A 23,289-nucleotide genomic window follows, 5' to 3' on the forward strand; every position below is an offset into this window, starting at 1 on the left:
CTGAGCACTCCTCGTTCACACCGTGCAGCTCAAAAACCAACCGAAGTCTGGGGAAACCGTCACAGCCAAGAGAGACCTAAGAAAACATGAGGAGTGAATCGAATGTGGCATCCAGGTGGGGTCCTGGAGTGGCAAAGGGATGTCAGGGGGTATGAAATAGGGAATAAGGACATTGGAGTGCAGTAGGCCTTTGAGTTAGTGTTGTGTGTATAGAGATGATGTCTGCGAAGGGGAGAATTCACCAAGGCGAGTCTGTTTCCTGTTTCCTGCCCTCCTGCGTCAGTCTCTTCATCCACATCTGCCAGTTTCCCCATTGAGAAAGATGCATAATGGGTGGTCTCATCTGAGGTAAAGACTTTTCTCGGAGCCTACTCTAGGCATTGTTGATGAACACTGAGTCTAGACTGTATCAAATCTCACGTGTCTCCTTCACCCATAAACAGCTCCTCTCTCTAAGCCTTCGGGCATTTCTGTGGGGAATGCTTCTCATATCCTGTAATGGTCATTTCTGAGAACATATCCCAGAGGAAGAGACCTGCCCTAACCTTCCTCTGGGCTGGACAGGACTGAGGCTCAGGTGTTTCTCTCACCTGCCCACTGAGTGTAAGTCCCAGCTCCTGGTGATGTCACAGAGCTGGGGTTCAGCTCTTTTGTGACACCAGGGGTTTCCCTGGGATGGGCCAAGATGCTTACCATTATGGTGGGCACTTTCATTCAGCTACAGTGTTGACTATGAACAGTTAACAGAGAGTTTCTAAAGCAATTTCCGGAAAAGCTTTGATCCCAAATGGTGCCAATTTCTACCCCAACCAGCCATAGAGGTAATGGTGTTGTTTTCCCCTTAAACCATATTTTTAAAAAACTGTTAGTATTTTCTGGCCATTTATTTTTTGGTTGGAAGATCTGACAGCTGCATTTTTTTCCCTGACAAGGTTTTTCTGGTTTACCTAACACAGTTGGGTTGGGATAGAGCCAGCAGAGCAGCTGTGGGCTCTTGGTGGCCCGTGTTTAGGGCAGCAGGAATCAATGACAGAGCGAAGGTGGATCATTGGGAAGGGAGAAGCAATCAGCTATCGGGAAATGGAGATAATATTGGGTATGCTTCAGGGGAACAGACTTCAGTCCTCTGTCTACACCTTCACGGTATCTTGGGACCAGTAACTGTGAGTCTCAGCTTTGCCTCCTTGCAACGTGGGGACTGGAGTTCTGAAAAGCCACTTCTGGCTCTGATATTTTACGGCTACAACTGCATGTGACAAAATTCACAAAGATGCCAGAGATTCGCTGTGCCAAGGGGCTAGTTCAATACTTACTAGGTCAAAAAGGCTGTGTAATGGCATTATCAGGCGATCTGGATTATCTACTCATTATCTGTACCTTGAGGGCTGATTATGTGACAGATGAGTGGATTTGAAATTGTGTCAGTAGAGGAAGAGAAGTGTGAAACGTGGGGGGATGAGTTAGGCAATCATGTGCTTTGCTCATTCAGCAAAAACAGATCACAAATCTTCTCTGTTAGGAGTCAGGGTGACATTGAAGGAACCAGAGGGAGACAAGAAGAGAAAGGAAGTGAAAGAAGGGAAGCACCGGGTAGGAAGGTGAGGAGGAGATTTTGTGGTCTGTTCGAAGAGTCACATTTGCTGCCCATGGACTTGACAGCAGGATTCGTGCAGAGGAGGTAGGGCCTCAAGGTCAACCAGTAGGACAGGTCAGATCAGAAGAGACAGAGGATGCCATCCTAAGGAACTGAATGGATGTTTCGCACGTAATGGAGAACTTAAGTGTATGAGCCGTGATAATTAGAATTGTGTTAAGGTTGCCGGCTGAGGGGCATCTGGGCGGCTCAATTGGTCAAGCATCCAACTCTTGGGTTTCGGCTCAGGTCTAGATCTCACCGTTTGTTGGATTAAGCCCCACGTCAGGCTCTACACTGACGGCTCAGAGCCTGCTTGGGATTCTCCGTCTCCCTCTCTCTCCCTGCCCCTACCCCACTCTCTTTCTCTCAAAAATAAATAAATAAATAAATAAATATATAAATCGTTAAAAAATATTAAAAAAATAAAAGGTTTCTGGCTGATACATAGAAGATAAAGAGGAGGTGAGGCTGAAGGGAAACTGAATATTAAAACTGCATCAATAGACCAAAAGTCAACAATGTGAGAAGTTTGTCTTCAGCTTCTAACATGCTGGGCATGTTGGGCTCAAGGAAAATAGCATAGCTTTAAACTGACGAATTACTAAAAATACATGAAGATAGGCAACTTAGCATTCATTTAAGAACTTTTTTCTCCCCCCAGAGAGAGTGAACCAGCAGGAGAGGGGCAGAGGGAGAGACAGGATTCTAGGCAGGCTTAGTGGAGCCTGATGTGGGGTGTGAGCCCATGACTGTGGGAGAATGACCTGGGCCCAAGTCAAGGGTCAGACGCCCAACCCACTGAGCCACCCAGGCACCTCTCATGTAAGAACTTTCAAGGGAGACCAGAACAAATGGAAACAAAGTAATGTAAATAATACTGGGAATGAATGGATTAGAGAAAAGAGTATTTTTACAAAATCATGCTCGATATGGTTTTCTAAGGAACAAACAACAAAATATAATGTCAAATATATAACTATGAAAGGCATTTAAAAAACTTAGAGATATCTAAAAGGAGTGAAAAATTATATATAGTCAAATACAGAGAAAGTAATACTTATGAAAGATATATACTTATATATAGAATAGGAAGAAAATCCTATCCACTGTTTCATATCCAAGTGTTATATATATAAAACATTTGATATGTAACATATTATATATACAACTTGGCATGCATAATATAAGTTATAACATATACAATTTGAAAATGAGAATGAATGGGAGTATTATTTTTGCAAAAACATAATTTATCAAAACTGGCTACAGAAGAGGTAAAAATCTTAGACCAATCACTCCAGCAGACATTGAGAAAGTTGCCAAACGATTATGCCATAAATGTAATGAGTTATTTTAAATTCTGATGAAACACAGGATTCCTGTGTATTTATAATTTTCTAAGAACAGAGAAAGAAATTAGGACAATAAAAGAAACCATATGTCATTACCTAGTAAGGTTCCTTTCAGGAATGCAAGGCAGGTCAACATGATGAAATCCAAATGTATAACTCATTGTATTAGGGGAACACAGGAGAAAGAGTAAGCATTTCTTTTCATAAATTAGATAATTTAGATACATTATTAGATAATTAGATAAATTAGATTGGATAAAAATCAATATCAATATCTAAGAATAAGTGTTACTAAAATAGCAAGAGAAATAAATTTCCTTGCATGATTTAACAAAGAAAAAAGTTATTTCAGGGGCGCCTGGGTGGTCAGGTGGTTAAGTGTCCAACTTTGGCTCAAGTCATGATCTCATGGTTTGTGGGTCTGAGCCCCGCGTCGGGCTCTGTGCCCACAGCATGGAGCCTGGAGCCTGCTTCGGATTCTGTGTCTCCCTCTCTCTCTGCTCCTCCCCTGCTCGTGCCCTGTCTTTCTTTAAAAATAAATAAACATTAAAAAAAATTTTTTTAAGTTACTTTAAAAGTATAGCTATGCTGAAAGTAAAACACTCAATATTTCCCCTTAACCTCCACCAAGGACATGGCAAGATTCCTCACTGAAGTTTTGCTGACCGTTTGCCTGCAGAAAGATCATATTTGATAGGAGGAGGCAAAATTGTTGATATGTGAAGATGCTCTGAGATTTGCCCATAGGAGTCAATTTAAAATAAATAATGTTCAAAATTATAAAAGTTCATTATGAAGCCCAGGGACAAAACAGTAACTGTGTTAAAAAATTGTTACTGTTGACTGCATTAAAACAGAAAGTCAATATGGTTTTTATGTCCAAACCTTAACCAGTTAGGAAACATAATTTTACCATGTTGCTAGCAAAGCAGCTACAAAATGAAAATAGAGGGGCTCCTGGGTGGCTCAGTGGGTTAAGCATGTGACTCTTGATCTCAGCTCAGGACTTGATCTCGGGGTCGTGGTTTCAAGCCTCACATTGGTCTCCATGCTAGGCATGAAGCCTACTTAAAAATAAATAAATAAAAATAACCAAATAAAAACATCATAATAGAGAGGAGCAAAATTAATGAGAAAGTCTCTGGATCTATATGAAGAATGATGGATTTCTTTACTCATACAACTTCAAAGTCCAGGGGCAGGGCTCCTTTTTTTTTTAAATGTTTATTTATTTTTGAGAGACAGCACGCGAGAGTGGTGGTGGTGGGGGGCGGGAGAGAGGGGGACAGAGGCCCCAAAGTGGGCTTTGTGCTAATAGCATTGAGCCCAATGCAGGGCTCAAACTTACAAACCATGAGATCATGACCTGAGCCAAAGTCTGTCACTTAACCGACTGACCCACCCAGGCACCCTGGATTTATTATTTTTTCAATTAATACATTAAACTATTTTTCAAGTTTATTTATTTTGAGAGAGAGCATGCAAGCAGGGGAGGGGCAGAGGGAGAGAGAGAGAGAGAGAGAGAGGGAGAGAGAGAGAATCCCAAACAGACCCCACACTGTCAGCGAGGAGCCTGATGTGGGGCTCGATTGCACAAACCCTGAGATCACAACCTGAGTCGAAATCAAGAGTTACATGTTTAACCAACTGAGCCACTCAGGTGCCCCAAAGGATGGATTTGTTAAACTTACTCAGAGGACATTAAAAAAATGACATGATTTAATAGAAAGCCCTGACTAAATATGGAGACATAGCTCATGCTGGTCTGGAAAGACTTAAATCATAAAGATAAATTCCGGTTGACACAATTTAATGCAAATTCATTCAAAATATCAAAGTTTTAACTTGAAGAAATACTTGAAAGTTCTTTTGAATGAACACATTTTGTAGATTTTTTTCAAGTAAGTTTTGAAACATACAAGAGACTTTTTTTCAGATATTGAAATGTTTTATAAGGTTAAAATAATATGTCGGAAACTCCAGGAAGAGGGCATACTTACTCCATATAGACGCTTGTACAGACATACAGCAGGATATTCTGAACCCACACTAAGAGCAATAGAGATATAAGCAGACAAGAAGGAAACTCAGAATGTATTAAGTGAAGAAAACAGTTAAAACACAGTTTGTACAGTGTTGGCCAATTATGATTAAAAACACATATATACCCAAGAGCGTATTTACAAAGGGGTAACTGAAAGTCTGGAAGGTTATATGTGAAAATGTTAACAATGGTTACATCTGAGAAATGTCAAATAAGCTAAATTTTAATTGCTGACTGTGGCTTCTCAGCAGCATGCAAACTAGAGAGAAGACAGAGTGAAAAGCGAGAAGCAGCCTCTAATTTTGCCAATTTGTTCTTTATTAATGGATTGATGGAACACCATTGACGGGGTGGAAAGGCAGGGAGAGCATGAACTGATGAGACTCTCAAACAAATCCACTGACTATTTTCAAAAGCCTGGGCCCCAGCCCACTAGACGATGTTGGGAAACGCATAAGCTTCAATAAAAGGGATTATTCGATTGTGCCCATACCTTGACATTAGCCCAGGGAGACCCATTGCAGAATGGTGACCTCCAGATACGTAAGGAATAAATTCGTGTTGTTTCAAGCCAAGTAGTTTCATGGTGATTGGATACGGGAGCAAAAGAAAACTAGCAGTTTCCTTCTCTGATGGACTATTTCTGTCCCTCTGTGGGAAAAGTCCCATTTCTGTAAAAGAGCAAAACTCTAGCAGATCAGTCTTGATAAGAACTGGCCATTTCCATACCTCCAGATAAATAGCATCAAGCTTGTCCTGACCAGTGATGCTCTGATGGCCAATTTCTTGGATACAAGCCCAGATTAGGATTCTCTGGGGCCAACAGGGGCCCTTGAAGCACAGATCTCTTTATTAAGAATGAAATATTTTAATACCGAAAGTGGTATGTTAGAAGAGGCAACATACATTCACTTTAACATGTAAGCAAACCTTATGCATTTTTTTTTCTTAATAGTTACAAAACCTCTGAAAATTTCTCTACATACTGTTTCTTTTGCAGATAGTCTTGGCTATAGATTTATGTGTTTCTAAAGCAAGGGAAGGCTTCTCTTTATACTAAAGTCACTTTCCCCCCTTCGTGCTGTAATGCACATATGTATGTGTTGGTAATTTGTATTGTTCAAGAGCAAGAAGAAAAAAATTGACACTTTCCAACTGGTAATTAATTCCTGCACATACACAAAAAAGGTTAGGAAATTGGAAATGATGAGCTGGACAGACTATGGTACACAACAGCAGTTCTCAAACTGTGGTCTCTAGACCTCTCCATTGAGATGTCCTGGAAACTGGTCAAAAAAACTGAAGTGTCCGGTCCCATCCCAGACTTGCTGAGTAGAAACCATAGCAGAAGCAACAACCTTGGCTATTAAGCAGGTAGGTGTAATTGTCTGAAAGACACAGCTCAAACACATCATCCACAGTTTGGGTGGGTTCGTGGCGGGAAAGAGAAAATTAGTACCAGGTCTGCAACTTTCTTCTTAATTTTTTTAATGTTTATTTGTTTTTGAGAAAGAGAGGCAGAGAGAGAAAGGGACAGAGAGGATCTGAAGCAGGCTCTGTGCTGACAGCAGAGAGCTCGACACGAGTCTTGAACCCACAATCCATGAGATCATGACCTGAGCCAAAGTAGGACTCTCAACCGACTGAGCCACCCAGGCGCCCCCAGGTCTAAAATTTTCAAGTCTTACACTCACCCACGTCCCAGAAATGGATGCCGTCCTGGAGTCTCTTCTTTCTTTGTCCTTAAAACAAACAAACAAACAAAAAATACGCTATTTACACATCGTTGATTATTTGCTCCGATTGTTAATGAAAAATAAAGGAGAATTAATTAATAACATCCTCAATTCAATGATCATTTCACAGATTTGAAGTGTCCTCACTTTTTTTTTTAGAAATATCATTTTTATCTGTCTCATGTCTACTAACCAGCTGCTTACAAAGTATTAGAGAGAATATGGGGCTCACAGACACATTATTATATTTTTCAAAGGAAAAATGGTGAGCACCCATGTATACAAAGCAATTTTGGGAATTCATGAGGGTTTCATTTTAAATGTAAATCAACAGATTATGGAAGCAGTCTGGACTTGGTACATTTTTATTCTTAATCTGTTAACTTGTTTCTGACTGTCAGTATTGTTTTTGAATTTGTTTTGTCTCCTGTCTTTTGTAAACACATTACTTCTCTTCCCCTTTGCTTTTCCATGGCCGATCTGTTGGGTGCTTTTTATGCTTTAGCTGTTAATTTGTTTCATGTCAAAATAACCTTACCACATAATTCAGGACCCCACGTGGTTTGGGCTTTGAATTAATAGGATTATTACTAAATTTCCATTTCACTTTAGGGTGTCAGGATGGAAGCAAAGAATGTTTCAAAATCAAACATGTTTTGTGACCATTCCTTTTAAAACCTCGTCTTGAGTATTCTGCATGTGATAGGTAGATAAATTGGCTCCTTAATTGAAGAATACAGGTACATATTTTACCATCAATTACAAATAAAGCCTTGCAATGCACATTTAGGTCAGTATTTGGAAGAAGTAAAAAAAATATCCAGGCTATTCATCATGAATCCTTTATAGCCAAGTCAGTGAGAAAAATTAAAAAAACATTCATAAAGGCAGTGACACCTCCCATTAGTAGACAAATATGTCCTGAAGATACTGAGGTCTTTATACTCTACTCACCATGCCCCTCACTTAAGAAGAAATGCATTTAAGGCATGTATGGATCTTGTTGGTTTTTAAGGCCTTGTTATGGGACCAGTTCTTAGGCCAGTAACATTCTCATTGCCTGGGAGCTTGTAGAAGATGCAGAATTTCAGGACCAAACCCATGCCTAGGGCAGACTCTGCACCTGAACAAGTTTCTGAGGTGACTCATATATCCATTACAATATGACAACTAGCACTCAAGGAAAACCATTGCCTAAAACACTGAAGATCTGGGGATCCCATTTTTAAATGTTATTTATTTATTTTGAGAGAGAGAGAGAGGGAGAGAGAATCCCAAGCAGGCTCCGCACTGTCAGCACAGAATGTGATGCAGGCCTCAAACCCACAAACCACAAGACCACGACCTGAGCTGAAATCAAGAGCCTTCCGCTCAGGTGTACCTGGGGGTCCCGTTATTAAATATCCTACTCGCGATGCTGCTAGTGAAGAAAATGTCCTGCATGTTAAACCCTCATCTGTCTTCGGTGTGAAGATGTGTGGGTAGTGAGTCAGGGATGGGGGAGGAACTTTGGTCACGATGCTGCCACAAGAAAGCAAGGCTTTTGCCCTTCGGAATCCCAGCCAGGTGGCTCTCCCTGTTGGACATGTGGACTCCAGTAAGAGGAATATGGTGCCCTCTTCTACCCTCGGCTCCTTCCTGATCAAAAGACGGGGCACCCCAATTTATTTTTAATCTCTTTTAAGAAATGCAGAAAGACAGAAATCTCTAAAGGCATTCATCCTAATTTCTGTCTCTTAAAAAATCCATAATTCATTATTGCATTAGTTTTATAAATGTCTACTTTTAAAGGAGTAGGAGGAAAATCCTATTCTTCAATGTTTCATATCTAAAGAATATGATCTGCAAGAAAAAAAAATCATTCCTCGGATACTTAAAAGCAGCTCTCCTTATGTTAATTATTGAAGTAAAGCATGCCTTCCTATATAGCCACTGGTGATCATTTCTCTCCGCAAGTTGTGGAAGAAAAAAAAAATCCGCTCTGGTAAACGCCTTAATTTGATGTCTTTGGTTCCCAAAAGGATCAAATTCCAATGCATTGCAAGGAAGGTATTTATTCTCGGTGTTGTGGCATCACATTTATTTATGCATTTGCTGTGCCTCCTACCTGTTTCTCATTCCTGCAAATCAATCAAGGTGTTATCACGGAAGCATTTTCTCTAGAGGCTGTGTTTATATTTGTTACAGGGATTTGACTTGACACAGTTGTGGGGTGGTCTGAGCAGCCTTTCTCAAGCTGTCATCCTTGTGCCTGTTGCTGCAGCTGAAAGTCCACAGAGCAGGTGGTCACGAAGGGGCGGCTGATGTTAACGGGAAGAGATCTGGGCAGGCTGGAACTCACAAGCATGAGTGAAGTTGGACGAAACTTGTGTCCATTATTGTTGCCTCTAACCTTTGGTAAAAGCATCCTGCAGAATCCATGGCCGTTGATCGTGCACCTGCACATGCACCCCGAGCCTGTGTGCTGCAGAAGCCAATAAAGGAGCAGGGAAAGGAAAGTACACACACCTGCTTCACCCCAAGGTGAGTCAGTAAATCAGAGGCAACCTGCAAAATGGCGGCTGCTTCTCTCCTACCCTCCTAATCCCTCAAGGATCTCCTTGGTGGAGATTCACATATCGGGAGGGGATTTCTGGAATAAGTGATTCAGCAAAGCCAAGGGGACACATTCCAAAGGCATATCCACCTTTTCCTCTGCCCGACGTAGCTCATGTAGCATGTAATGACCAAGAGCTTGAGATTGGTGAATCTGAACTGAATTAAACCCAGACTTCCTGGCTGCAAGTCAAGTGACTTTCCACAAAGCAAACAACATGAAATGTCCAAATACGTGTCCTATTCTGTGACCCTGCTTTCCTAACTCAGGTGTCCAGTTTTGATCGTCTGGTATAATGCAGTAAAACTAATGTCTCCTCTGAATCCATAAGCATTCTGAAACAGGGTGATGTTATTGTGTATCCACTGAATGAGATTGAGAAAGAAGTCAAGGAGGTGGCAGGATAAAGCTTCATATGCAAAGGAGTTCAAGACAAAAAGTGGTCAGCTAATCATACTGCTATCCCCAGCGGTTGCCACGTTTGGGTTGTACCATTGCAGTTGTGGAAACTGGCCACCACTGTGTCCTACCTTCCTTGGAAAAACACATGCTACACACCCGGTTTCAAAGAGACAATCTTAGGAACGGTGCTCCCCTGAATCTAATCAACCTTGAGTTTCTGCACACTAACCTACTTCTTCCATCCCATCACTTAATGTTTGCCTTTTAAGCTCATGTTTATCCGTTTCCTCTAAAAAAAAAGAAAAGAAAAGAAAAGAAAAGAAAAGAAAAGAAAAGAAAAGAAAGCTCTTTCTTTTGTTAGTAGCTGGAGGCTGATAATTACTCTATGTATTTAGTAGCAAGTATCATTAGAATTCTGAATTAAAAATAAGATTAATGATTTAATTTCAATCTTGTCAGGATGACCCATTTAAAAAAATACTGATGTGATATAGTGCTATAAAAGATTTAAGCATAATTTATTGATAAAACCATTACAACTGCAATGAGAGAGCTATTTGTCTACATAATGGTTCCTGAAATCACAGATAGTACTTTCCCATTATTTCACTGCAACATTTATAATTCCTTTTTGGAGTTACCATTTTCTTCCTTTCTTTCTTTCTTTCTTTCTTCCTTCCTTCCTTCCTTCCTTCCTTCCTTCCTTCCTTCCTTCCTTTTCTTTCTCTCTCCCTTTCTCTTTCTTTCTTGCTTCCTTCCTTCCTTCCTTCCTTCCTTTTCTTTCTCTCTCCCTTTCTTTTTCTTTCTTCCTTCCTTCCTTCCTTCCTTCCTTCCTTCCTTCCTTCCTTCCTTTTCTTTCTCTCTCTCTCCCTTTCTCTTTCTTTCTTTCTTTCTTTCTTTCTTTCTTTCTTTCTTTCTTTCTTTCTTTCTTTCTTTCTTTCTTCCTAACAACCACATATGGTGCTTCTGTTCTAAGCCTCTTACAAATCCCAGCTCAATTCATCCTCACCACAATCCCATAAGGTAGCACTGTTGTTCTCCTTACATTATGCCTAAGGAAATGGAGGTGTGGAAAGTTTTGGTAACTTCTCCAGTGGAACACAGCAGGTCAGTTTTGCAGCTATGATACAAACATAGATTCTGGTTCCAAAACCTACCTTCTAACCACTGATCTGCGTTGCTTTTCTATTATAGAAAATCCAGGGACAAGTTGTTTCACTTGGGTTGGAGACAGTAGCAGATGCACCTTTGCATTTGGGAAGGCAGCCAGGTAACAAAATTGTTGGCATAAAAACTGCTCAATATTTCTCATGGCCAGATAAAATATTATACATTTTCTCATAACAAGGAATTATGTAACCCTGGATGTCAACAGTTCACTTAAGACCTTCTGCTTCTGGTGAAGCAGCAGTAACAGGGAATCATCTTCTTGACAAAACAAAAAAAAAGTGGAATAATTAGCAAATTACTAATCAATGCATACACACAACCTGTACAGTCATACATACTATGTAAGGGTGGGATATAACCATCCAAAGAATGAGAACACTGCTCAGGGCTCACAGAGGACTATAAGCGGTGCCTGATTCCACCCTCCAGAAGGAAAGAAATCTCATAGTATAGAAAACATTGCATAAAGTCTTCAGGAAGATTCCAGCTCAATAAGGAAGAAATCATTCTTCACATCCTGAGCACTGCTCAGGTCTTGCTACCAAACCTTATTAGCCAGACTAGAAGAGATAAATCTCCTTCCAAATAGCTTAACTAAATCCCAAAAGAAAGCCAATGAGTTTTTATAGGAATGAAAATACCCAAACCCAAAGTGGTAAGATGCACAACATTCTACATTGAAATATTAACATACTTGAAGTATAGCAACAGAAACTATCAAAAAATAAAATATGGAAAGAGAACAAATAAAAATGAAAAAAGCATAAGTGAACTATAATATAACATCAAGTATCCTAATATGTGGGTGATTAGAATGGTCAAAGGAGAAGAAAGAGGCCACAAAAATTTTGAATTTAGAGTTGTCAGAAATTCCCAAAACTTAAAAAAAAAAACACAACAAACCTCTAAGCCTAGAGATCCAAGAATCTCAACAAACTCTAAGTGTAAGAAATATAAGAAAAAATTTGCCAAGGCACAGCATAATCAAATTGCTCAAAACCAGTGATAAAGATAACATCTGAATAAGCATCTAGATTAAAAATACATTTTATATAGATGGGTAAAGATAAGAATAACTTTAGATTTCTTGTCAGTAACAATTTAAAAAAAATGGTGAAGGGCACCTGGGGGCTCAGTAGGTTAAGCGTCAGACTGGCTCAGGTCATGATCTCATGATCTGTGAGTTTGAGCCCCATGTCAGGCTCAGTGCTGAGGTCTTGGAGCCTAGAGCCTGCTTCGGATTCTGTGTCTCCCTCTGTCTCTGACCCTCGCCCACAAGCTCTCTGTCTCTCTCTCTCAAAAATAAATAAACATTTAAAAAATTTAAAAAAAAGAAAGATCGTGAAGAAACACATTTAAGATTAAAAAAAAAAAAGTCACCTAGATTTCTATACCCAACAAAAATATCTTTAAAGTAGATATAGGTGAAGAAAACACATTTTCAGATATATGAAACCTTGAAGAACTCATGGCCAGCACACCTGTACCACAATAAATGTCCAAAGAATTCTTTTAGCCAGAACAAAAACAGTCTTAGATGGGTATTTGGATTAACACAAGAGTGAATAGCAGAAACTCCTTGATAAACCTATTGGATTATATAAATATTTGTAAAATATAATTGATGGTACAGGGTGACTAGGTGGCTCAGTTGGTTAAATGTCCAATTCTTGGTTTTGGCTCATGAAACCAAGAATGTCAGCTTCTGTGCTGACAGCTCAGAGCCTGGAGCCTGCTTCAGATTCTGTCTTTGTTTTTCTCTCTCTCTCTGCTCCTCCCTTGCTCACGTTCGGACTCTTTCTCTCTGGCAAAAATAAATTAACATTAAAAAAAATATAATTGATGGCGTAAACAAAAATGACAGGATGTTTTGTGGAATAACAATAGTATATGTTGGGGGTGGGGGAGTAGAAATATACTACCACATAAAACTGGAGAAAGAGAACAAAAACCAAAAACTGATGAATATTTCTAACAGTCGACTATTCTAAATGCATGTTAGGAAAGTGTTCAAAACTGCATAAAAAGGGTAATAGATCATGGCCAAGGGAGATTCCAAATATATAAGGTTGTATTTTTTAAAAATTTTTTTAATGTTTATTTATTTTTGAGAGAGAGGAGAGAGAGGGAGAGAGAGAGCGTGTCCGAGCACAAGTGGGGGAGGGGCAGAGAGAGAGGGAAACATAGAATCGGAAGCAGGCTCTAGGCCCTGAGCTGTCAGCACAGAGCCCGAAGAAGGGCTCAAACTCACCAACCACGAGATCATGACCTGAGCCGAAGCCACTCAATATACCAGGTTGTCTTAACATACAAACTCAATGTCCTATTGACTAATTACAACAGAAAAAAACCTTGATCATCTCAATATTTGCAGAAAACAATTTGTTGGGGTTCAGTGTGTATTCCTGGCTTTAAAAAACACACTGAAAAACTTAAAAAAAATTATCCATCTGATAAAAGGCATCTACATAAACTCTACAATTAATAGCATTCTTAGTAATGGATTTTTCCACCTAAAATCAGAACAAAACAAATGTGTCTGCTTGCACAACTTCTTTTCACCATTGTACTACAGATTCTGACCAGCACGATGAGGGTGGGTTGGGGGAGGCAGTGGGAATCAAAACTCCAGATTGGAAAAGGAAAATTAAACCTGTATTTAAATATGGAATGACCATCCATGTAGAAAATCCAATGGAATATAACCAAACAACTACCAGAACCATCAAATGTATTTAGCAGGATTGCAAGATCAAAGATCAATATACCAAAATAAATTGCATTTCTATATACCAGCAACGAACATTAAAAAACTGAAATTGAGAAAGCAACATCGATAGCAAGAACATTAAGTGTATGAAATACTTTGGAGGTAACTCTGACGTAGGATGTGTAAGACCAGTACACTGAAAACTACAAACCAGTGTTGAGTGGATTTGAAGACTGAAATAAGTGGAGGGGTATACTTTGTTCATGGGTTGGAGAACTATGTAGGTTTCAGCATGTCAGTTCTCCCCAAATAAATCTACAGATTCAACCCCATTCGATATTTTAGCAGGGTTTTTTGTCAAAATTGATAAACTTATTCTAAAATTCATATGTACAATAGCCAAAGGGGAAAAAATGTTTGAAAAGGAAAAACAAATTTGGAGGTCTCATACTACCTGTATTCAAGATATATTCATGCTATAGTAATCAAGACAGCATAATATCAGTATGAAAACCAACAGACCAGGTGAACAGAATATGGGACTAGAGAAACAGATGCACACATTGATGGTAAACTTCATGTCTACACACACACAGTCATGACATCTGAGGGACATCAGGAGCAGGTATTTGGGACACATACCCTCAGATCATCTTCCAACTTCTGTGCAGACTCAGTGACCAACATTGTTTCTAGATAAGCCTTCATTCCTCCTCATCAGAGATTATCATGTAGCTGTTTCTAGCTGATGACCAATCCAATATCCCATGTTCGATGTTGACCACCCCACATCTTTTTTTTAAAAATTTTTTTTAATGTTTATTTTTGAGAGACAGAGAGAGACAGCATGAGTGGGGGAGGGGCAGAGAGAGCGAGACATAGAACATGAAGCACGCTCCAGGATCTGAGCTGTCAGCACAGAGCCCGACGCGGGGCTCAAAGTCATGAGCTGTGAGATCATGACCTGAGCTGAAGTCGGACGCTTAACCAACTGAGCCACCCGGGCACCCCTTCACCACCCCACATCTTAGTTTACAGGTGAGAAAATCATACATTGGCAACTGGGGAGAAATTTGAGGCTGACTCAGAAGAAGCGCATTGCTCAAGTCAGATCCAGAATTTTCTGTATGGCAGGCCAGAGGAGAGAATAGATGGTGTGGAGTAGTAGGTCCAGAATATGGTCCAGCTGAAAATAAAAGGCTAAATTGTCTATAGTTACACTGGTACCATAGAATACTTGTGTTTAATCTACCTTTAAACCTGTTCACTTATGATATTTATGATCTGATAGCATCTTTAACCAGAGTTAGGAATATTTAATCATGTTTTATCTGAAAACATACATAATTGGAAATGTGTTTTTTAAAATCTTCTTATTGACTTACTATACTGTCTAAACGATTTTCCAGTTCTATAAGACATAAGCTTAAGAAGATTAACTTGTTTTTATAAATGTATTTTTCTTGATTAGACTACATATCACAACTACATTTTAAAATGATGTGTCGAGATCAAATATACTTAGTATCATTTTAAAAAACAAAGATCTATTTATAAAATGAAGAGATGTCAATTCCATATGTACTGACAATTTATTAATGATTTATATCCCCTTGTGATATTTTCAGAATAAAATCCAGTTTCAACCTGAGAAGGCTAGGAAATAGGAAAAAGGATGACTTTTTATAGTCTGGTTTTTTTGAACCATAAAATATAAAGAAAATATTGGGGGGGCTTTGATCATGACATTCCATGAGTCAGGATTTTACTATCCGTATGCATGGCCAATCACTGTCAACAGAAAATTTATTAGAAAGCTTTTATGAGACATTGGTTGGAATTTTCAAAATGATTTACTAATAATTCATTATCAATTATAGCTATGGTAATAAACTGATTGGAGCTTTTAAGAGACCATGTTTTATAGTGAGGAACATACTCTAAATATATCTCTTACACATTTAAAAATTCTTATAAAGTATCTGGAGTAGACATATGGGCTACTTTAAGACAATGTTTGGCTAAAAATGCATTTCTTTATTACAGTTCAGATCAGATTATTACTTGATATAATAATACGTATAAATTGGTAACAGGAGATTATGTGAGACAGCTTGTCCCTCCTCCCGAGATTAATTTAACATTAAATTACCTTTGTTTGAGAGTGAAATACAGTATCAGTATTTGTTTATAAAAGACAATACTAAAGCCTTTTCATCTAAACCCTAATGTTCATTATGTTCAATTACAGAGGAGATAATTTAACAGCTTGTGTCACTAGTAATGGAAAATCAAGATAGCCGTGTTCATTTTTGCAATGCAAATATAGGACATGTGTGTCTGTAGTGTTCTCGTCGGTGGACAAAAAAATGCATTCCAGATATGATCACCGGATTGAAGACTGTTTAGATAGGTTGCCATTTCTGAAAGATTGGAAAAAAGCACCCAAGGTCAATAGCAGTAATGGATTGAAGAGACCTCACCAATATTCGGATTGTTTTCATCAAAAAAGCATATTTTATACTGAGAAGGAAGATGTATAAGAGGAGTGTAGTCACATCGCATATTAAAATATACAGCAAATATGTACAAAACATACAGGAAAGTCTTTATAATGAAGACGATGATGAACTGGCATGAGAAAGGGAAAAAAATGAAATAGAGAATAGAAAGCAGAGAAATAGACCCAAGGACACATAGAAACCTAGCGTAGGATAAAGTGCAATCTTAAATCATTTGGGGATAATGGATGTTTTAATAATGGACACTGTGACAGGTGTAGGCAGCCATTTAAGAGATGATAAAATTCGATCCACTCCTCACGCCGTACTCAGAAACGAATCCACAATGGACCAGAGAAAAGGTAAAAGAACCAGAACTACAAAGTGGTCAGGACCACTACAAACCAGAAAAATTCTTGTATGGCCTGGGTGTAGGGAAATGGCTTTCTAATCATCGCATCTAGACATAATAAAGTCCAAATTGAATAAAAGAACGGATGCATACGTTTGGCTACATTTATTTTTTTAATTATTTTTAAGGACTAGTTTTCCCTCACATATTTTTTTAAGTGTTTATATTTTAAAGAGAGCATGAAGGTGGTGGGGGGGGCGGGGCGAGGAGCAGAGAGAGAGGGAGACACAGAATCCGAAGCAGGCTCCAGGCTCAAGCTGTTAGCACAGAGCCTGAAGCGGGGCTCGAACTCACAGACCGCAAGATCATGCCCCGAGCCCAAGTCGGCCGCTTAACCGACTGAGCCACCCAGGCACCCCAAGACTTGGTTCCTTTAAAAGGTAAATACAATTGAAAAACTTTCAGCCAGACTTTCAAAAAAGAGAGGATTCACATAAATAAAATCAGAAATAAAGGAGTTAAATAACAACAGGTCGTGAGTTTGAGCCCTACATCAGGCTGTCTACTATCATTACAGAGCCTGCTCAGATCCTCTGTCCCCCTCCCTCTCTCTGCCCCCTGCCCACTCTCTCTCTCTCTCAAAAATAAACATTAAAAAAGAAATATTTCTTCAATTAATAAGTATTTTACACCTAATAAACTTGATGTAGAACTTAAATTTACATTTCAGTTGATTTGAAATATGCATACCGTGAAATAAACTTGACTTCCACAATAAGTTACCATTTAATTTCTTAAACCAAGTGTTTGTCCAGGAGCCTCTATCTACATGTTATCATACCTTTAGGATTCAAAGCCATGCGTCCCCTGTGTGCCCTCCAGTTAACCTCCCCGTGTGGGTAACCACCTTCGGAGTGCTGTCACGTTGTGACAAGTGGATGCACTCACTCTGAAGTCCCTCGGGGGACTGAGATTCCAGCAACGGTTGGATTGCTGTGAGTGCACGCTACACTTTGGGGAGCAATTGTGAGCGCATAAGTGTCCCTTACAGGAACCAGGCTACTCAGAACACGACCATGCTCTCTCCCGGATGACCACCGTCACCTAGCAGGAATGTTCGTGTTCTTAACCAGTAATCGTCCCAGGCTGTGCGTCTCAGGCATATGGTGCCTTGGTCTGCTTTGTTTTCCCTTTCACGACCATCACTTGGTCAGATGCGATGTGGAGACACCATGGTTGCACGTGACCCAGACAGCCAGTAAACCTCTAACTGCTTGGCGGACCTGGAGGTTCATGGTCCAAGCACAGGACTGTCAGAGGCTGATACCAAGCGTTTCCAAAAAGAGGGAGAGGAAAGGAGAGGAAAAGGAGAGGACCACACAGGCTGGAATTAGTCACATAGAAAAGTTCCAGAATGGGCAGACATCACCTGCATCCATTTGGAGATGCACAGCGAAGGCAATAGGGTAACGTAATTGTCTCTTGTCTTCAACTCTCTTATAGAACATTATTTTGCAAATACTTGCAATCTCCTCTTCCCGACTCCTGCCGTGGCTCATTCCCTCCTGTGATAAGTATTCGGGGAAGGAGAGAGATTGCCTGTTGTCTAGTTTTACACTTTCTAGCCAAAACCACAGGAGACGCTTTGAGTTTTACATATTTGGGTTTCCGCCCCAAATGCTGGACACAATTTGTGTGTGCAGAAGCGCCACCTTTCAAAAAAAAACAAAAAACAAAAAAAACAAAAAAAGGAAAGAGATTAAAAGGTCAGCTGAAGAACCTGCAAACACCAGGAATTCTGGCTGCCTGCAGGGGTGTCCTCGCTGTTAGATGTCATTTCGAGGAGACCAGAAAACTGGGGCTCGGTGGCCGTGTTTGACAGAGGCTGCTGCGGGTCAATCATCATGTTTGGATTTGTAGAAATATTCTCAGTGTTTCAGGAGACTAGGATGAGGTGAACTGTAGCACTACTGTTGTTTTTCTGCTTGGACTCGGAATTTTCAGCAGCTGGTTTAAGTTTACTCCTTTCTCGTTTTCAAACCTGTTCCCTCTGTCAGGTTTCGTGAGTCGCTGAGACTCATGCTGACTTTAAAATGTATGTGATGTGTATGTAAAATCTTTGTAATTGATGTAATGTGCATGTGAGATGTATTTTTTAATAATTGATATTTGAACATTTACAAGTACGCGGTGTGGTTTTTATCGCTATTATACGGTGAGGAAGGTTAGGGAAGTACAACAACATACTTTCAAATGCCAAATTCTTTCATAGCAAAGTAAAACTTTTCTTTCTTTCAAGGGTCAATGATAAAATCTCACCTTTTAATGAACCTGGTAGATTGAAACATGTGGATCAATAAAATTCATTTTTGATTCAAAATTGAAATACAAGAATCAGTGAATTCGACTGGCATGAAAGGATTAGTATGCTATACTGTGGCTCAGCGAGGAATGGCAAGAAATATATTAAGAAATCAAATCAGAATGATTTATTATCACCCACTGCTTGGGAAAAGTGTGGAAGACAGAAACTTGCTAAAAAAGAATAAGCAGATTGGAAACGACTTCCAAGAAAACTCAACAGCTTTAACCATGGAATAAAGTAGACAGTATAATATGAGAAGTGCAGAATTAGTATTTTTCAAGTGAAACATTCTTGTAATATTTGGGTTCCAATATTTTGACAACTGCCAGTTGCCTATACAACTAGTAAGTAAGTGTTGTCATAATACGGTGCTGGGACGTTATATTTACTTTGCCACAAATGAGAAATACATTTTGGGATTTTCTGAACACACAGCCCAACGTTCACCAACCCTGTAGTTCACCACATGTGATGTGAAAGAACCAATTCACAGAGATGCTACGGAGAGTATTGATCTCGAAGATAGAAACTGTAACCAACACAGCTCTTTGCCTTAAAGTCTGCGGCTCATCAAATGACTAATGTACAAATCAATGCTTCCGCCTTATCACGTCTATTTCATAAGCTTCCCATACCAATTCTTCCTGCCCTCATCCACCTTCCCCCTTCAACCTGGAATCTGGTCTATTTGAATTCCAAAGTGTATTCCTAGTTCCTGCACCCAGGGTGTTCTATAATAAAATCAATAACCCTCGAATGCACATGCACCCATAATAAATATCATACCCAGCACAGCCAAACTGTAGCACCGTGATAGATAACAAGCCCCAGCTTAGTATTCAAGAAGGAAAGGTAACTTCTATCATTGAATCTCTTTCTTTATATAGAACTCGTCGACTACAAAATATGATCAAATAGATGAATCCCTGACCCATTTCTTACACGCTCTTTTATATGGATGCTTGCCTTGCAGCAGGAGGCCAAATTCAGAGGCATCTCCGCATGGTTGTATCTGCTGATGCCCTCAAGAGACTATTCAGGGTTTTTACGAAAATAAATATGGCAGATACACACGTTGGAGAAATGGCCAACATTTACTTTAAGCTGCAACTGTGCTTATTTTGCGAGAGGTGGTTTATGGGAATGATCCTTGTAACTTTTCAGTGTCTCTAGGAATTATTCCTGGCTGACAAGTCTCTGAGACAGACTTTGGAGAACTTACTCTTCCATGACGCCTTTCTGCCTGCCTACATCCACCACCTCGACAAAATAACCTGTACACGGCACATAAGATATTCGCTCAGCGTACGTGAATTCAAGCTCATTATATTTTAAGATGATTTAAATAATTTCTAAGGCCTTTTGGGTTACTTGGTCGTGGCTGGCTATGTTAGAGAAATGGGGGTGGACAAAGAGTTCGGGCTGGGGTGGGGGGTGGAGTTGCTATGTGAACCAGGGAACTGAAATAATATCAAGTCTAGTGTTCCTGAGAGACAGAAGAAGGGATTTTTCTCCCGAGTAGTCCATTTGTCCAGTGGAGCCTGCGGATGGGGAAATAATGTAATGAAGTGATTCTCTTTGCTCACAACAGGAATGGTGGGGGGGGGGGGAATGGGTAACTAGAACCCCACGCAAGTGGAAGCAGATGTCATGAGGATGACAGGCTAGTTGGTGTAAGTGTCACGTGACCCTTCTTGTCCTACTTCTGTGTTTTTTACAGGACAAAAAAAATCCCATTTTCCAGGTAAGCCAACCCATTTTCTAACAGCACACCCTCCCCCTTTGTTATTTCTCCAATGTTCCCATCTCTGTCCAACCCCCTCTTTATCTCCTGCCCCATCAGTGTCCTCTGGAGTCCAGTTTTATTTTTTTTATTTTTTTTTAACATTTATTTATTTTTGAGACAGAGAGAGACAGAGCATGAACAAGGGAGGGGCAGAGAGAGAGGGAGACACAGAATCCGAAGCAGGCTCCAGGCTCTGAGCTGTCAGCACAGAGCCCGACGCGGGGCTCGAACTCACGGACCGTGAGATCATGACCTGAGCCGAAGTCGGCCGCTTAACCGACTGAGCCACCCAGGCGCCCCTGGAGCCCAGTTTTAAAAAGACACGTTAGTGGCGCCTGGGTGGCTCAGTCGGTTGAGCGTCCGACTTCAGCTCAGGTCACGATCTCACGGACCGTGAGTTCGAGCCCCGCGTCGGGCTCTGGGCTGATGGCTCAGAGCCTGGAGCCTGCTTCCAGTTCTGTGTCTCCCTCTATCTCTGCCCCTCCCCCATTCATGGTCTGTCTCTCTCTGTCTCAAAAATAAATAAACGTTAAAAAAAAAAAAAGACACGTTAAATGTCACGTGTTGGATGAAACCTTAATTAACCTGCTCCAGGGAACGCTAGATGTGTCTTTTTAAAAAATTAAACAGATAGTGGATGCTTAAGAAATGTTAGCTCTTGTTACTGTGATTATTAGATGAATTGTGTCAGTTCTTATTTATGAAGGGAGACGTGTTTACTGTGGCTCAGGGGTTTAAGAAGGTCAAGGCTACATGGGGTCCATTCTCTTGGCCTCTCTTTCCTGGATGGTGACAAGATAAGAGTGGTACCCCAGCCACAGTGTGTCCCTTCCAGGCAAGAAGAAGGAAAGAGAAGAGAATAAAAGGGACAAGCCGGCTAATTCCATTTTGTGTCAGATCATCCTTTGTGGAAGCCAAAGCAATGATTTCCACTTAAATTCCATGTCCAGATGTGTGTTATATGACATCATCCAGCTGTCAGGGACAATGGACTGTGGAGTCCTCTCCTGATGGGACACACTGCCACTGAGAACAAAGCATGAGGACCCCTTGGCCATGAAAGACAGGACAATGAACTTTGGGCAGGAAACGTTCGAGACCCCCCGGTCTCCCGTTCCTATGTAGCCATGTTGTATCCCATCCAGCCTAGCCATCCATCGTATTGAAGGGAAGTAAAAGCCCAGTCGAGCTTTATCTCCATCAGCGATGAAACGCATGTTTTCTACAGCAAACAACAGACCATGTTACTCTGGTAGTGACTCGGGAATTATAAACATTTTCTGTTGTACATTTTTTAAAGTGTCTGCTTGTTCTGAACCTGAGCTTTCTTTACATTCAACTTACAGTCCCTGCCTCTCTTCTGTATTTTCCCCCAAGGGTTTGTCAGAAAACCTGGATGTGTTCCCTGAACATTCTAGACTCAAAAACCTCTAGGTCCTCAGGCTCATTTTGAGTTTAAGTACAAAATTTCACTTTTGAGAATACCTGTTCTGCTTGAGTAATTTTTCTGTGGAGAATCTCAAGCCATGAAAACCTATATGTCAATAAATCATTTGCCTGAACCCAGTGGGCACATCCAAAGTGCCTCCTCTTATGACTATGAAGGACTCATCAAAGAGTGTTTTGAGTTGTACATCACTTCAGAATGTTACTGTCTGAACTAATTCCATCTTGGTCAGAATTATGTCCTGAACAGTGGATTTCAACTAGAAAGTCAGGGATTAGTAATTTAATCTACATCTTTTGTATCACCTTGATAAGCCACTTAAATTTCATTTAATGTGAAAAAGAGTAAGACATTCAGATAATTCAAAGCTCAAATGTGAGCTCACATTTCATTCAAATTGTTTGATGCATCTTTCCAGTGTTTCCTTTATGCAAATAAAAAATGAATGGGTAACATTTTAAACCCCTTTTCCAACATAAAAGTTACATTTCAGGGTACCTGGGTGGCTTAGTTGGTTAAGCATCCTACTCTTGATTTCCGCTCAGATCATGGTCTCACAGTTCATGAGTTCATGGGACTGAGCCCCTGCATCAGGCTCTGTGCTGACAGCGTGGAGCCTGCTTCGGATTCTTTCTCTCCTTCTCTCTCTCTCTGCCCCTCCTCCACTCATGGTCTCTCTCTCTCTCTCTCTCTCTCTCTCTCTCTCTCTTAAAAATAAATAAACATTTAAAAAATCAAGGTACCTTTTCATATACATTATTTTGCACTGTAGTTTTTTCATCTAATATAAAGAAATCCTCATATATTTAGCAGAATTCTATTGGATAGTTTTCAAACTCCTTTACCATTTCCTTCCTTGGGAATTTACTCTGTAAATTCACCTAAAATAGTTTCTATGACCTTTAATCAACAAAACAAAACTAGGCCATATTGCCTTTTATTATCTTCAGCAAGTTTTACAAGAGATAAACTTCCAACATGTCCACAAACCCATACACGGCAATCTCTAACATTATCTGATAGTAGTCCCGAAGCTAAAATGTATGGCAAACAAGCAAAATGATGATATTAAGGGGCACCTGGGTGGCTCAGTCAGTTAAGCGTCAGACTTCAGCTCAGGGCATGATCTCATGGTTCATGAGTTTGAGCCCTGCATTGGTCTCTCTGCAGACAGCTCGCAGCCTGGAGCCTG

The 23,289-nt window shown here is 40.1% G+C and overlaps 1 long non-coding RNA gene across 1 annotated transcript in view; it reads right to left on the minus strand.

Moving 5' to 3' along the window:
- LOC128773869 (uncharacterized) overlaps positions 1 to 23,289 on the minus strand; it is an 85,872-nt gene that overhangs the window by 25,872 nt on the left and 36,711 nt on the right. Inside the window, exon 2 of the long non-coding RNA XR_008418355.1 lies at positions 6,727 to 6,774. This is a non-coding gene — a long non-coding RNA (uncharacterized LOC128773869). The remainder of the gene's footprint in view (positions 1 to 6,726; positions 6,775 to 23,289) is intronic.

This window comes from Panthera pardus, unplaced genomic scaffold (assembly GCF_024362965.1).
Source record: "Panthera pardus isolate Hobbes unplaced genomic scaffold, ASM2436296v1 HiC_scaffold_27, whole genome shotgun sequence".
Lineage (NCBI taxonomy): Eukaryota > Metazoa > Chordata > Mammalia > Carnivora > Felidae > Panthera > Panthera pardus.